The 14,467-nt window shown below is 38.7% G+C and overlaps 1 protein-coding gene across 6 annotated transcripts in view; it reads right to left on the reverse strand.

Moving 5' to 3' along the window:
- The window catches only part of LOC139442560 (neuroglobin-like), a 46,854-nt gene that overhangs the window by 16,686 nt on the left and 15,701 nt on the right, over positions 1 to 14,467 (reverse strand). The window lies entirely within an intron of this gene.

Here is a 14,467-nt window from a genome sequence, read left to right on the forward strand (position 1 = left end):
ACAACAGACAATCATGTATCATTTTATAACATACAATTGGCATTGTGGCGTGCTTTTTTCAAAGGACCTAATTCTAGAAAATCTTGACCTATTCTGATATGGACTCTTCTTTTTGAAGGAAAGGGCACGACAATTCCCTGATTTTGTAATTTAAAACAAAGATCTCGTTTCCGCATCCTGGCATTTTCCATATCTACATCAAGAAAAAATGCATGATATCTTTTCTCTACTTCCACTGACCTTTCCAGACTAATTTCCTTATCAATTTTGATTATCTATGTCGAATCGTCCTTTCCTGGAAGCAACTTACACCGTCGAAATGAGATTGCTCTCCACAGAGTTCTTTTAACTAACTCGTTCGTAATAAAAGATTTCATAATAAGACATGGTAACATCTAAAGACGAGCATGGAAAGATTGGTAGTCATCTCCATGGCAGAAAACTAGGTCTTCCCATGTCTGTGTGGTTCCCCTGGGATATATTAACCTCAAATAGTTCTTGAATGACCTCAAGACATTTAAGTATGGCCAGCGCTGGTAATGGCCAAGAATGGTTGATCTTAAGCATTACACAGCTACTGAAGACAAAACAGGAGAATGATTGCCTTATAAAGGTCTCAGTTAGTTGGAAATCTATGAAAATGTTAAACTCTATGTTTCCCATACCAGATAAATATTACAATACTGCTTACAATATAAATTATTAGGAAGCACTGATGTGAGCCTTGATGGACTGATGGATATATATATGCCCTAAATACATAATTTTGGTTTAATGGAGTTTTTTTACATCCGACGTGAACGTAACGCACAACCATTCTTGCCTAGAAAGCGGCGTTTGTGTGTGTTCTGGTGGTAATAGAAAGGTTTTGATAACCTATAAGAAAACGTTTTATTTCATAAAACGATTGGCACAAACGTGCATGTATCTGTTGTATTGTGTATGAACCACAGCCAACACGAAAGTTAATGACGGTAGTACATTTATAGTGTACTCGTTTTACAACTGTCACACAAGAATTGACATAGAATTGTGGTGTATATTTTATTTGTTTCAATAATTATATTCTGCACGTGTCAGTATATATTTTAAAAATTACCACCTCCATTAAATCAGGCATAGATTCGCAGTAAGTAGTTCACAATTTGGAATCATATTATTCACAGGTGGAGTGAGTGAGTATGGTTTACGCCACATTTAGCGATATCCCATTCATGTTACGACTGGGGTCACAAAGAATGGGCTTCAAACATTACACATTGTTGGGAATCAATCCCGGAGTTTCCATGTGACGTGCGAACACTTCATCCACTCGCCTACCCCGCGACCATGTCCTGGTAGAGACATTTGTCATGCTAAAGGAGTAAAACAAGTTGATTAATCAAAATGATGGCGAATTAACTGGACTCAATTTTACATTTGGTTTCTGCAGCTAAAGACAATGAGCGTTAACGACATCGATCTTGTACGAAATCAAGAATACGGACTGAATATAACTTGAGATGGTACGTGAGACCGGTTTCTTCTTTCTTTCAGAAACACGAAAATGAACGTGTGCTCATAGTGATTCTATCGATATATGTAGTGAGCTAAAAGCGATAAAGCCATTTCCATAATTCCATAAGAAATTACTATCAAAAGCACAATCTATTGTGCGATTCCGACTTCATCATGAGGATGTGTTTATAAATCACTATCTAATAGTGAAGATGCCAGGTGTTCGCGAAAAGGTGTGCGTATCCTGCCCGGTGGCACTCGGCATAAACACACGCAAAGGCAAGTTAACTGTTCATCTAAAAAAACACTCGAAGTTTGTCATTACCACGACGTCGTTAACCTGAACACACTTAACACTGACAACTGAGACAAGTTTTTATCATCAAACATCGGCTCTCTGTGAGTCTCGAACTGCCGATACCTCGATGGTGCCAAGACGTTTGAGGTTTCAATGCATATACTTTGACTTACAATACACCGCTTGGAAGTCATCGTAGCGAATATTATTTGTGCATATTAAAAACAAAGACATCCGTTTGTGCTCTGACAGATGTTAGTGAGTGTTAATTATGTCTATCAGGGTTTCTAGACGGACAATGCACGTGGTCATGATTTCACAATCTTGACAATGCACGTGGTCATGATTTCACAATCTTGACAATGCACGTGGTCATGATTTCACAATCTTGACAATGCACGTGGTCATGATTTCACAATCTTGACAATGCACGTGGTCATGATTTCACAATCTTGACAATGTAATTGGTACATGTGATACATTAACACTGAAGTCATCATTACATGCTAGTTTGATATATACTAGTCAACATGTGATCGGGACACTTCTATGTATTTCATGAAAAATCTGTGTAGACTCCATTCCGACAGTATCATGGATTACTATCAAATAGAAATGATAAAAAGTGAGCGTTTTCTGCTCCACCGGTGGCATCCGTCACAAGTACGTGTAAAGGCATGTAAATTGTTAACATGAAAAAAAAGAACATATGGTAAAGTCCAATTAGGGAATTGCAACGGACATAAGTTGGGTACTGTTGCGTGAAATTGAGGAAATGTCCTCCACACGTCGACCATAAAAGTTTGAGTCACATCACGCTCTTTGAAATATTTACAGAAAGAGCATGCTCGATTGTACCTCAAAAGTTGTGAAATGTAGATACCAAAGGCATGAGCTGTAGAAATATTGACATTGGAAAGTTGAAGTTATCCTTCTTTTCTTACAGTCTTGTGGAGACAGGTTTTTTTTTTCACTTTGAATTTATATATGAAAGGGAGGAGACGGTTCCCCTTGTGTCTTTTATTTCTGTCTCAGGTGAGAAAATCAAATCGGTTTTTAATATTATTGAACAAAAGCAGATCACCGATATACATAAAGCACAGTTTAAACTACTTGGCCAAATTTCCATGTTTTGATTTTTCCAATCCGGGCATAATTCCCACTCGTATGCATGCAGAAACAGAAAAGCAAGGAGGGGAGCACAGTTGGTAACCATGGGGACCTGCTTCCTGCTTGAATGTCCTTTCTCCAAATTTCACAGAGATGTGGAAGTCCAGCATTCCACGTATTGTTCCCCAATAAACGTCAGATGCCATCTGTTCATTTTTGACGTACTTGTCCTCAACCTTTGCAAATAGAGATGCACCTACATCTATGGTCACCACGTTTAATGACGCCCCATGGATCAAGGAATGAAGATGTCCTTAAGTTTATCGTTAGGTATAGTGGTGTACAGCATTGAAAAATCAAATGTTCTGACATGACTGAACTTGGTTCTTTACTAAGCAAGCGAAAAAACACTCCTTCCTGTTTTGAGAATCCACATGGTATTAATGTCATTTGTTTCAAATACGTTGTGTGAATAAAAAGAAAATCCTTTCATGCTTGATTGAAAAAAGATTAAGGTTAATCTTTGAGACAGGGATTTGACGGTTCAGTTGCTGCACCCTGCACTATATCTCTTTGTGTACGGAGTTTTACAGAGCTTTGGAATCCAGTACAAATAAGGAAAGGACATGTCTTCAGGTCTTAGAGTCAAGCCAAAAGGTGGACACGTGACAATCCGGGATAGAATAGGTCTTCAGCAACCCATGATTGCCGTAAAAGGCGACTATGCTTGTCGTAAAAGGCGACAACGGGATCGGGGGGTCAGGCTCGCTGACTTGGTTGATGTATGTCATCGATCCCATCTGCGTGGATCGATGCTCATGATATCAATCACTGAATGTCTGGTCCAGACTCGAATATTTACAGACTGTCGTCATATAGCTGGAATATTACTGGGTGCAGCGTAAAACAACCAACCAACCAATCAAAAGGTGTTTTCCCCGGTTAATATAATGACCAATATGGGGCATTATGTTATTTTGTATTACATTACATTATATTGTACATACTGTATATATCACACGTTGAGTAGAATATATAACAGACAAAGAAGTTGGTCATTCAAAAACTACTTAGTGTTAATGCGTCCCATAGAAAACAAAATAGGAAGAATCAATCAATGTTATGTGTTTATGATAATATTATACTGATCACGCCAAGATAGACTGGTTAAAGCCAACGTAGGGCTTTCTTCTCTTAGGATCTGACACCTGGCGCTTTTGTGGACGGCAAGATCCCCTCAAACAGTTGTCAACGACAATACCAATTTATTTACGAACCTCGAATCTGTGATCACGCCTCTATAATGGTATTACCCTATCGCCGCTAGCGTTTACAAGCTCGACGGTGTAAGGGATAGGAGACACCATGAACCATTGCTTGCTGATCGTTTCTAGTCTAGGATGATTGGTGTTGGAAAGGTCAAAAGAACGCGTTTCTCATTTCCTGTAAACGCCAGAAAAAGATCTTTCCGTGAGATGTCCTTCTTCAATTCATCTAAGATTTTCTCAAGCTTTGTACATTCCAAACATCTTTAATAACGGTTTTTTAGAGCTTAGAAATATTCCATCCTTTGAACTTAAAAACAATGATCCGACCTTATATATTGACCCACATCAGGCTCTTCACACACATTACTTTCATTTTGAATCGCAACATACCATCCCCCTGTCCTTCGAGATTGATTTCAAAGTTTTCTAGCAAGTTAAAATTACCCAACCAAAATAACCTATCCATGTGTAAATGACACAAACTTTAACGGCGTCCTCGAATCTGGACCAGGCAAACCAGGGACTGACAGCATCAGCAACAATTATGGCACCGTTTTGTTTTGTTTTTTCTGTTTGTTGTTAAACGCCACACACAGCAATATTCCAGCTATATGACGGCGGTCTGTAAAATAATCGAGTCTGGACCAGACAATCCAGTGAATGACATCATGAGCAGCGATCCACACAATTGGGAAACGATGACATGCATCAACAAAGTCAGCGAGCCTGACCACCCGATCCCGTTGTCGCCTCTTACGACAAGCATAGTCGTCTTTTACGGCAAGCATGGCTTGCTGAAGACCTATTCTATCCCGGAGTCTTCACGGGTCTCATGGCATCGCAAGACGATGTCATACACTCAGCGTAGAGTTAGAATATCACACACACACACACACACACACACACACACACACACACACACACACACACACACACACACAGCTCCGATGACTACCGACGTTGACTCTTGGGCACGTGGTACCCATTCTTTCGTTGAAGAACAGGGGACAGTCAAAAGGTACACAAGGTCCCACTAATTCCCCCTGCAGTCATGGCAAATTTTTGCTGAAATGTTTTCATATCATCTGTTCTTGTGTTTGTATATATACCAGTGTTCTGGTAGCCCTCATCTCAAGATCAATTTATTGACTATCAGCCCCTTGTCTAACCATCCCGGATCAGTTAATGATGAACAAGAGCAGTGAAGGCGTTGAGATCTCTTTTATATCTGATACATCTTAATAACCTTGTATGTTTATTCTACCACAACCAACCCAGATAAAAAACCCTAAGCGAAATACATACATTGTACATGTACGTATTTATATACATTTTAAATCACAGGACGCTCTTTAAACACAGGCAGGCAGTAAATTCTAAATACATTTATTTATACTTGCCACTGAATTGGCGTGGACACGATAGAGACGCGTAACATGTATGGTTTAAATATACTTGATTGTATATGATAAAAAAGTGACTCTTTGAAAGCAAAATATCGTTTGAATATTTCATGCTGATCTAAGGACATAAATGGAAGCCAGCATCTTCGCATGGAAATTGTGCGCTTCTGTAGCGGCATCAAACACGTCGTCACAAATCTCAACTACATATTTTATTCTGGCCCGACGGGAGCTATTCGACCCATGTCTAAAACCCGTCAAATTTGTCCAAATAATTTTATTAGGTATGTCTGCTGCAGGTCTAAAATGGCATATGTGTTTGCTGGGAGGCGTGCTTCGTGCCACCTGTCTGCTAGGCAAAGATTGATAGCTTTCCATCTTGTATTAACTTGATACGATTTTCGATGGTTCTCTTGGAATTTATCTTGGCAGGGCATGTCCGTATTACTTCCTCACAGACGAAGCTAGACAAGGGTATTGATCGGAGAAATTACTCTAATATCCGAAATATGTAGTCGTGGTTTTCCATCTATATTAATGAAGTCCGCCAAAAATTCATTTTTTAACATTACGGATGGTCTGTAAAAGACTAGGTTGTCTGTTGGAATAAACGATTGATACAATACATTATAACTGCCGACACAACAATCGCCTCCTAAATGTGCTTAAAGTGGATATGTTCGAAATATGTCATGGGTTCAATCGACCAAACTAGGATCTAATCGGGTCCCGGAATCTTGCAAGAAGTCACATTTATTGACTTTTTTTGTCCATTTAAAACATCAGCAAGCTCTGTAAGATTCCCCGCCATTAAATCGCACCGCAAGAATATGTACCTTTGAATCTCTATAAGTCCTCGCCCCACCACAAATATCTGTTGAATTGAATCTCTTTGCAAAGTTCCTCGCCATTAAATCTCAAGAGTAGGTACCATTGAATGACCAATTCGCAGATGCTGGGTCTCTTCGCAAGCATCTCTATCAATGATTGTTTTTTGTTGCAGCAATCTCCGCCATTAAATCTCTTCAAACCCTTGCATGTCTTTGCAACTTCATTAAACACTCCACAAGAAAATGTACCATTGAATCTCCTTGCAACATTCTCCGCAAGCATACTTGCAATTGAATCTCTGTGCTTTTACAAGAATCGCTGTCATTCAATCCCTTATCGAAATCATTCTACCATCAACGACTTAAAAGGGTTAAGCTACGGAAATGACAAATTCCTGAAACGCCGCTGTAGACACGGGAAATGGTTGAGTATGAGCTTCTATGACCGCGACGTCCGTTATGTGTAATGACCTGGGTCATTCTTGAGATGTTTACTGGTCGTATTAATTTATGAGGATTAGCCTTATGCCCTTTGGGATGCCACATGCATCCTCTGCAAGGAGACTGTGACGCTGTTCAACAATGCGTAAATACGATTCGATGTATAACCATCGTAAATTCGAAAAGTAGATGTATACATGTGTCTTGAGCAACATTCTTTGTTTCCGTTGACACAAACATGTTATGAAAACCTGTTTCCATTATTAACGAGTGAAACGATCACTCGACACAAATACAATGACACCATTAAATCTCTTGTAACTGCCTTGTTAATATTATGAATATGTTGCATGGCACAACTCTTCCTAACACACTTGTATTTCATATCGATCATGACCGCATCACAACGGTATTTACCCATCTACATCATCAGCTATAGAATGTCAATGTGCTCACATCACGATACAAATTATTTATCATCATATAATAATGAAAATAGGACTTCCATCAGTTTGTACAAGTTAGCTATCTCTCCTGCTTTTATGTAGCAAAAGAAACTATTATACCTCCAAGTTGATCTTATCCTAAGTTTGATTTTGATTTGAAAATATCTTACGATGGCGATATCGTATCCAAAACATGAACTGTACTGGCGTTTAGTCAGCACTCAAAGAATACTTCCACGTGGTTTGGGGTTTGTTTTATATAAGTTGGAGTTAAAAAGATTACAGTAAACTACGTTTATATCGAACACGCTTATCGCGAACTGATCGATATAACGAACTTATTTTTAATCCTGGCCATTTGTTGTATATATGCTGTATATATATGCTTATAACGAACTACGGTCATTACGAACTAAAATTAGTGGCCCTTTGAGTTCGTTATAACCGTAGTTTACTCTTCTTTTTACAGACTGTTGCAGGAATGAGGTATGGCTAAATAGACACAACCAATTTTAACAACAGTTCTTGCAATTTTCAATTACATAAATAAAGAACACGGCATACTTTCTTTTGCCCCTCAGTTCATTACTGACCTGTGAATTGTTCCCAGCATGCAAACAATATGTGTCCAGTGGTCTTTATTTCATATGGGGAAGAAGCTGAGGTTAAATACCAAATATTATTGTTTATTGTTCTAAGTCCCCCGAAGGCAATCCTGTGTAAGTGTGTATAAGTGTATCCAGATTGTGTGCATATCAGTAACATACATACATGTAACTGTAGACAGCTCAATGTGGATATTCATAGGAAGAGTATGCCCCTTGTTTGACGATGCGATTTCTGTGTCATACAATTGCAGTATCAAATAGGCCTCATTGCAATATCCTGAAAATGCGAGTTTCAAATGAGTGTCTTCAGTTCATTACCCAGCCCCCTAGAGATATGAAGCTTGTCAGTGACATCCCCAAAGAGACATCCCAGTGCGGCAGATATATTAGATCAACACGCGGAGGTTTTCCACACGCGGTGATGTCCTGAAGACAGAAACTGGTTGGAGAGCATCCTCCAATGTGATTGTGGTTTGACAAAAGCTCCATGATATGACAATGTTCTTTGGTATATCCAGATAACCAGGTAACTATATTTCAAATTAGGAGATACACATGCCGTATTTTGGAAATGTTACTTGGTTACCTGTAGATGTTACCGCTAAGTGTGTGGGTGACCACAACTCAACATGTTGTAACCGTTTATTCTTCAAACTGTTTGGATTCTTTTTCAAAATGCCTAATTTTCTTTACATATTAGCTTCCTTGTTGTCATAGACGTGAAAGCAGCTGCTTCAATCAGAGGTGGCTATTGTGATTTGATACCTCTGACTGACAAATCCGAATAAATTCGTGATGAAATATATATCTTAACAACCAATTGTATTGTACATCCTTCAGGTCTTCTTGTGTGGTCTCTTTCGTAATATTAGTCATATTAATCACATTTATATAAAAGAATAATTTGCATAATTTGAGCATAATTAAACATGTTTATATTGTCTTGATCTATGAGCCAGAAATCATGGACATTCAACCGCGATAAATAAGGCGCCTAAAATCTAGGTTAAAAAGACGCACGTTAACCTGAGGCCTAAGGCCCAGTGTGATTTATGCAGAGCTAAATCTTGACTGTAACCATGTTTGACCAAAATTATTGCTACGGCACTGATCTCTGAGCACCACACGCAGGGATGTGTTTTCCAAATAACACTATACAGCAACGGTGGTCTCAATATTACACTGTAGTGAATTCATCCCAAAATCGATTACCGAGAATATATTTCCTATGATGGCAACTGTCGTGCCTTTAATTGACTTACAGTTTATTGGTGAGGCTGTGGCAGAATTAAGGCGGAAATGAGAACCAAGGACTACATACAAAGAGATGACGGGTAGAAATGCACACACAAAGAAGAGAATTAAGAGAATGCGACCATGGCCATTAAGACCTGAGCTGGTTTATATTGGACGTGTGGTGTAAATGAAAATTGTATAGTATTGATCAATGATTATGGAACGCATACAATAGCATGTTGCATTGAGAGTCGGTTAGAAGGTGCATATGTGCACATATTTGTGAAGCGCAAGTGATGCATATGTTGATATATGAGGAAGTGACGGAGATTGAATCACTACAATGGCTGCAGTGATATCGGAACATGGGGATGCAGAACGAAGAAGAGATACCTTATGTTGATAACTGAAGGATGAGGATATTTTAGTTGATGCGTGAAAAAGCAAATGAATAGGAATTGCAATGAATCCTCGTTAATACAACTCAATCATCCGACATATCCTCAAAGTCGATATAACGTTAAAGGCCCGACAGAATCCCTGCTAAAAGCTATGGTTAATAATCGACATTTTGCTTGTCTCGAACAGTGAATATTTTATATACGGTCGAAACTCGTTGTGTCGAACTTGGATATGTCGAATTCCCGGTTGTCTGGAATTCACCTTCGGTCCCAGCGAATTCCTTCTATTTTTATCATCATTTACACTGGGATATGTCGAACTGGATGTGTCGAATTTTCAGTTGTCTCGAACCATTTGAGTGAGTCCCAAGTATCCAAATTAATGAAATTCCCCTGATGACTCAAGAATTTTAAAATAATGTATTACCGATATTATATTTTATTTACAGGAGTATCTTACTTGATACCATCTACACTAGATGCTAGCTCGGTAGCTTTTGCTATTAGCATTAGTATTAACTGGACGATAATATCCACAGGAGTAAATTTGATAAGTGATGACTACATGAATATGAAGACTGGGTAATACATGGTGATGTGAGTTATGGGGGCAATCTACAGGAGTAGTTATGAGTGAGTGAGTGAGTTGGGTTTAACGCCGCTTTTAACAGTATTCCAGTTATATCGCGGGGTGTCAGCTCAATGTGGAAGGAAAGCCCGAAGTGATGCAGGTTTCAGACGTTTACCACTTCGGTGAAACCCACGAGCACGGGTATGGTGCTGACATACCTACAAACATAATCGGGGCGAACCGGGATTCGAACCCACAATCATAGGTTTCTGGCGTGCCCAAGGGAGGCAACTCTGAACAGCGAATCGAGGCACCTTAGACGACTGGGCCACCAGTGCCCCCCGGAGTAGTTATGACGGTTATGATGACAAGATATGGTAGACAGGGTTGTGGTGACTAGATACTATAGTCAGGGTTATGATGACTAGATACTGAAGACAGGGTTATGGTGACTAGATACTGTGCACATGGTTATGATGACTAGATACTGTAGTCAGGGTTATAATGACTAGATACTGTGCGCATGGTTATGATGACTAGATACTGTAGACAGGGTTGTGGTTACTAGGTACTGTGCACATGGTTATGATGACTAGATACTGTAGTCAGGGTTATGATGAGTAGATACTGTAGACAGGGTTATGGTGACTAGATACTGTGCACATGGTTATGATGACTAGATACTGTAGACAGGGTTGTGGTTACTAGGTACTGTGCACATGGTTATGATGACTAGATACTGTAGTCAGGGTTATGATGACTAGATACTGAAGACAGGGTTATGTTGACTAGATACTGTGCACATGGTTATGATGACTAGATACTGTAGACAGGGTTGTGGTTACTAGGTACTGTGCACATGGTTATGATGACTAGATACTGTAGTCAGGGTTATGATGACTAGATGCTGAAGACATGGTTATGTTGACTAGATACTGCAGACATGGTTATGATGACTAGATACGGTAGACAGGGCTATGATGACTAGATACTGTGCACATGGTTATGAGGACTAGATACTCTAGACAGGGTTATGATGACTGGATACCCTTAGGCATGGTTATAGTGACTAGGTACTGTGCACATGGTTATGGGGACTAGATACTGTGCACATGGTTATGATGACTAGATACTGTAGACATGGTTATGTGACTAGATACTGAAGACAGGGTTATGTTGACGAGATACTGTAGTCAGGGTCATGATGACTAGATACTGTAGTCAGGGTTATGATGACTAGATACTGTAGACAGGGTTATGATGACTAGATACTGTAGGCAGGGTTAAAGTGACTAGATATTGTGCACATGGTTATGGGGACTAGATACTGTTCACATGGTTATGATGACTAGATACTGTAGACATGGTTATGTGACTAGATACTGTAGACAGGTTATGATCACTAGATACTGTGCACATGGTTATGGTGACTAGATACTGTGCACATGGTTATGATGACTAGATACTGTAGACATGGTTATGTGACTAGATACTGTAGACAGGTTATGTTGACTAGATACTGTGCACATGGCAATGAGGACTAGATACTAGCTATTGGTAGGAGGTACTGTCCACAGGTTATAATATCATTGATACTAGATATTTTTGTCCGTATAGATAGATCCACAGATAAATACAAAAGAAAATACCAGAAAGATCAAAGTCCGCGTCAGTACGTTAAATCGACTGTGAACAATCGCACATGAAAAGCATCCAATTTTTGCTGACCTCTCGTTCCCTTCTCGTTACAATAGACCATCGTGTGAATGTAAGTTCTGTAATGCTCTAATATCCTTTCTTAACGAACTCTGCATTCCCTGGCTGCGTAAGATATCCAATCAGCAAGCGCAGGATGACTGCATGTTCTCGAACCCCACGATGTGGCCAAGAGCTGCCTTTCTAAATCACTTGTACTCCTCCCGCCACCAGGAGAAGCCTCGTGGATGGTTTTGTCTAGACATTTCATTGGTCAATATAAAGGAACAATGAAACGACAAATTGTCTATCTAATCCATTGCAACTCGTAACAGAAACACGACTGGGAACAATTGGCTCTTTGCTTGGTTTGGGGGTGCACTGAAAAGCTTAACTCTTGCTCAAGGGTTTCAATCACGTGTTCGTCGCTCAGATTCGTGATGACAAAATTCAGCTGGTGTTGGTTCAAATATTGCTGACCATTAACAGAATACAACAGCATCTGATGAATCATATACATAACCCATCGAACTTATAAGGCAGGACTGTGGTACTTTAGGTCAAATACCCGTGAGTGAGTGAGTGAGTGAGTGAGTGAGGCTTCTACAATCTAAGGCAGGACTTTGGTACTTTAGGTCAAATACCCGTGAGTGAGTGAGTGAGTGAGTGAGTGAGTGAGTGAGTGAGGCTTCTACAATATCCCGGCGGGGTCACCAAGAATGAGGTGATATGAGAACATGTCAACCACTTGACTACCACGACCCCGACCCCCGCGCCTATGTTCCTGACTGTCTTAAGCCTAGAGTAGGATCATTACGGAGCATGACACAATGTCCACGATCATTTTCTGTACGTCAGAGGTGATTCGTTGAAGTACAATGTACATGTCAGATTAGATACAGACAACATTTACATAACATGATTTACAAAAAAAAAGTATACACAATGTACACATAACGAATACACAATATATACATAACGAATACACAATATGTACATAGCGTATGCACAATATACACATAACGTATGCACAATATATGCATAGCCTACACACATATATACTAAACGTATACACAACATATACATGACGTATACACAATATATGCACATGTTCACAGTATATATATGACGTATACGCAATATATACTTTACGTATACACAATATAGACATGACGTATACTTAATATATACCTAACGTATGCACAATACAAACATGACGTATAGACAATATATACACGTGTACAGAATATGTACATTGTGTATACACAATATATACATAACGTATACATAATCTATACATAATACATACATAACTTATACACATTATATATATATGACGTAAACACAACATATACATGACGTATACACAACATATACATGACGTACTCATGATATATAAATTACGAATACATAACGTGTATATGAATATATATATATATATATATATATATATATATATATATATATATATATATGCACACATATATATATATATATATATATATATATATATATATATATATGCACACACAATAGGTACCTGAGGTATACACAATACATACATAACGTATACACAATATATTTATGAGGTATGCATACTATATACACGTGTACACAATATATGCATAGTGTATGTACACTATATAGAACATGGTGTATGTACAATATACCCATTACCTATACACAATGTACACATAACGTCTACATAGCATATACACAGTCCACGTTTGTACATAACGTATATACACTATATACATAACGTATACACACTGTATACATAACGTATACACATCTGTTTTTGCGCTGCATTCCATTCAGCATCCCTCACCAGGTATTGTCACAATGTAATTACAACTTGCAGTGTTGTACTTTTTATAAAAAGCTACTGAGACTCATTTACATGCGTAAACGGCGTTTTACACCGGTGAATCTAATTTCAACATGGCATGACGCCTTTCGCTCAATCATATACTAGCAACTGGACACATGATAGTGTTATTTCCGCTATGCGTTTCATTGCAATGCCTTAGATAAGTTAATGTAATATACATTGCGTGTAGAGGCAGCCAACGATAACATCAAGGAAGTTTAATGATCGGGACACACTTTCATCATCTTTGACGGATAATCTCCCGATCAATACCTTCAGGGAAAAACCATTAAATTGTTTCAAATTTTTGTTCAGGGCGATAAAAATTTATGCACCCGAACAACTTCGAGCTATGTAAATTTGACACAGGAAGTTAGCGACTCGTGCAAGCTGACCAGCCGTAAGTTTCTGTATTTCCATTTTCCTCGAAAAAAATCTGTTATCAGATAAAAAGTACAGACGACGTGGATGCATCATTACAATTGAAAAGACGGTCGATCATATATTAGATGGAAACATGATACTCTACTGAAGCTAGCTGATGATTATATGAAGCATGGCTGATAATCGAATTCTGTGACGTCAATATGCCAATACTTTTACAGTTTGATTTTTTTTTAAAGTTTACTGTCAAACATTGTTCACAAAAACACATACCCTTAACTATATTACATACGTTTATATTAACAAACAATCTAAGGAAGCTGAGGTTTCGGGACATAAAATAGAAAAATTTCCTAGCTGACTGATACTAAACCATGCAATGGAACTGTAATTTCGTCTCGTAAACTGA

The sequence above is a fragment of the Haliotis cracherodii genome, unplaced genomic scaffold (assembly GCF_022045235.1).
Source record: "Haliotis cracherodii isolate W230 unplaced genomic scaffold, xgHalCrac1.p SCAF_5, whole genome shotgun sequence".
NCBI classification, from domain to species: domain Eukaryota; kingdom Metazoa; phylum Mollusca; class Gastropoda; order Lepetellida; family Haliotidae; genus Haliotis; species Haliotis cracherodii.